The sequence below is a fragment of the Micromys minutus genome (genome assembly GCF_963924665.1).
Source record: "Micromys minutus genome assembly, chromosome: 7".
NCBI classification, from domain to species: Eukaryota; Metazoa; Chordata; class Mammalia; order Rodentia; family Muridae; genus Micromys; species Micromys minutus.
The window spans coordinates 35,650,566-35,654,179 of record NC_137976.1 but is presented as its reverse complement, the minus strand read 5'-3'; the positions used below and the strand labels follow the sequence as shown (position 1 = coordinate 35,654,179).

The 3,614-nt window shown below is 31.8% G+C and overlaps 1 pseudogene across 1 annotated transcript; it reads left to right on the top strand.

Moving 5' to 3' along the window:
* Positions 1–1,919: 1,919 nt before the first annotated feature.
* LOC308422533 (olfactory receptor 5AC1-like) lies at positions 1,920–2,846 on the top strand (annotated as a pseudogene). Its single transcript has one exon. The product of its transcript is annotated as an olfactory receptor 5AC1-like (transcript).
* The last annotated feature ends 768 nt before the right edge of the window (positions 2,847–3,614 follow it).

The window sequence follows — 3,614 nt, the reverse complement described above, 5'->3', positions numbered from 1 at the left end:
TGAGAGCTTCACATTTGGAGGATTTAATGAATGAAACATGATCGTTCTGACACAATGGGTCAGGATCAACTGAATTCAATTCCACAGGCTCTTTTATAGTAGTAGACTGACTCTAGAGGGTTTCTGAAATACTGAGACATTTCAAGAATATTAGGCACATAAACACTATCTAGTCTCTCTTCCTATTAAAAAGCACACACACAAACACACAAACACATAAACAATACAAACAATCACAATAAGAGGAATGAGCAATTTTTGGAATATTTGTATAGTGATAATTTTATGTTTTGTGAGACCTGATTATAGAAGATTTAATAATTGTTACATAGGCATTGGTTTCTCTGTTAATGTGTTACATGTCTAAAAGAATTTCAAGCAGTTTTTTTTTTTTATTCTTAATAAATATGGAGAACACAATTAACAGGAAGTTTTGCTATTTTTTAGAACAAAAACTTATACACCTTTCTACAAACTATTTCACATGTTCCTATTGCATTAAATTATATTTTGCATAATACTTACCCTCATAATCTTCACATCTAATTAGACATATGTTGAGAAAATTAGTTGTTTGAAGTCATGTATTTGAATATTATGTCATTAGTTAATTGTATAAAGAGTTGGTGATGACTATAAACATTAAGGTTTAAGTTGGTAGAAAAGCCACTTAATTGATCAGATTTTAGCAAAAGAACCCGGTCAACCCTATTAATAAAATTCTTAGTCATATAAGTGTGCTTTTTCTACTTTCTAACTTGTATTTTAAATCATCTACACAAGGATGCCAATATATAAAGCAATACTATATTCAGAAATATGCATACTTTGTCATTGCAGAAATGCACTATGGTGGTGTTGATTTGAATTTCCTTCTGTTTTTCTCAATCATCTATAACTCTCCTCATTTATTATACTTGTGAGTACCAGAAGGTTTGAAATTTTTGCCTTCCCAATTTTATCTAGAGTCATTAACAATCAATTAATTTAATTTTATCTCACTTAATTTTCTATATGAAAATTATACTTTAGCATTTAAGTTGCATTCAGATACAGAAAACCATAATCACTGTATTCATGTCCTTTTTGTAATTTCTATGTTATTTGCACTTTGGAAATTTCAAAATTATATCTCATTGAGAAAAACCAAAATATTCATTAATTCTGTGATTGTTTTCGTGAATGTACATCAGACAGCGTAAGAAAAAGTGAAAGAAAACAGCACAAATAGAATTTTTATGGCCATCATCTTCCCTGGCAATGCCTTTGGATGAAAGAATAATGGATATAATGACAAAGACACACCAACTTTTGGTCTTACATAGAATATTTAAAAGTTATATAATGAAGTAGAAATAAAAAAAAATGTAGAGGGAAAGGGGACCAGAAGAAGGAGCTAGAAACGAAGGGGCCTCTTGGGAAATGAGTATATTTGAAGGACTTTTTACATATGCATTGAAATACCACTAGGTAAATGATTACCTTGCATAGTGAACATCATCTCATTAAAATACTCAAAAAAGTTAAGGAGAAATTGGAAAAGAGACTTTTCATATTCAACTAGTCTTTTAAAATATATTTTAGCATAAAATGTACTATACACCTGGTTACTGTAAATTCCCTTGACAGCATAGCTGTCACATGTATGTGTGTCATTTGTGCTAACTAACTTGCACAAAGCCAAATAAGCTGGCTTTAATAGACTGCTCCTTTAACTTTCAATTAAATGTAAATAATTGCAAGTTAAAATCTTATCTATCAACTGTAAGAAAATACTTTGAGTTTCCGGTATGCCTTTAAATATAGAAACTACATATTCCCTGATTAAGGAACACATGAATCACAGGCTCAATAGACTAGCCTCAGCTAGTTTTGTTCAGATATTCTGTGCCATCTCTCTTTGCAGTGAGCAACCTGAGATGGAGGTGAACAGCACCGTGCTGACTGAGTTTGTTCTCAGAGGAATAACAGATCATCTAGAGCTGCAAGTCCCCCTGTTCCTGGTGTTCTTCCTCATCTATTTCACCACCATGGTGGGCAACCTTGGCTTAATCTTTCTCATCTGGAAGGACCCCCGTCTTCACACACCCATGTACCTTTTTCTTGGAAATTTAGCCTTTGCAGATGCTTGTATTTCAACCACAGTGACCCAAAAAATGCGTATGAATATTTTAAATAAGAATGACATAATATCCATGGGAGAATGTTTTGCCCAATATTACTTTTTTTGTATCAGTGCAACAAGTGAAATTTTCCTCCTGGTAGCGATGTAGGCCATCGATGACCGCTATGTAGCCATATGCAACCCACTGCTATATCTAGTGGTGATGTCCAACAGAGTCTGCACTGTCTTAATTAGTACGTCATATCTAATTGGTTTTGTAAACTGTGGACTTAATATAGGATTATTATTTAGATTAACTTTCTGTAAATGCAATGTAATTGACCATTTCTACTGTGAAATCTTGCAACTGTATACAATTTCTTGCACAGATGCGTCTCTTAATTCATTGGTCGTTTTTATTTGTGCTTCTTCTATACAAATCAGCACCTCTGTGACTATTGTAATCTCTTATGCCCGTGTCCTATTCGCTGTCCTGAACATGAAGTCTAAGAAGGGCAGAAGAAAAGCTTTCTTCACCTGCAGTGCGCACCTGCTCTCTGTCTCTTTGTTCTATGGCACCCTCCTCTTCATGTATGTGAGCCCTGGGTCTGGGTCAGGTAAACAAAAGGATAAAATTTATTCTCTGTTCTACACAGTTGTGATTCCTCTGCTAAACCCCTTTATTTACAGCTTAAGGAACCAAGAAGTTTTGGGTGCTCTGAAAAAATTCGTAAAATGTTAATCATGTTAAGAGTACTTCAGAATAGTTCTATTACCTTTTCTCTCACTTGAAATATATTGTATTGTTTTATCCGATATATTGCACACAAGAGAAAATTTACATATTGTTAAATAAAATATACTAACTTAGATTGTGAGTTACTCAGTAGTATAATTATAAAATAGTTATCAAAGACCTTAAGATCTAATCTGGTTATTTGTTATTTTAAAATTCATATTTACCTGGACAGTTACTTCTTTAATTTCTTCATTAGATTGACAAAGTTTTGTTCTTAAGATCTATATTAAATATCTTTGAATTTAATTTTATTAAAAAAACTTAGGTTGTTTAAAATCTATTTTCTCTTTCAAACAATTTTTTATTTATATATTTTTATAAATAGTTTAAATAATCTGTGATTATATTACCAATATGTAGGCATGATATTTATGCAGCATGTAACAAGGAATACCATCCAAGCACTTACATGGAGTATTTCTTGAGATATAAGATTAATTTGAAAGATATAAATGCTTCTTTTATGTTCATCAAAAGTTCTCAATCATAAAGTATTAAAAATCAAATGAACATATTTGAAATAGAACATAAAGATTTTTAAATTCTTACAAAATGACTGTCTTTTTTTAACCTATACCTATGTTTTGTTTTAACTCGTTTCTTTGACTCTGAACCAGAGATATGGTTACATCTACTAGTCAAGATCTCCAAACATAGCTCATTAGCAGTAATGCACACAGATACATTGTACTTCATGTCTTGAGTCACATG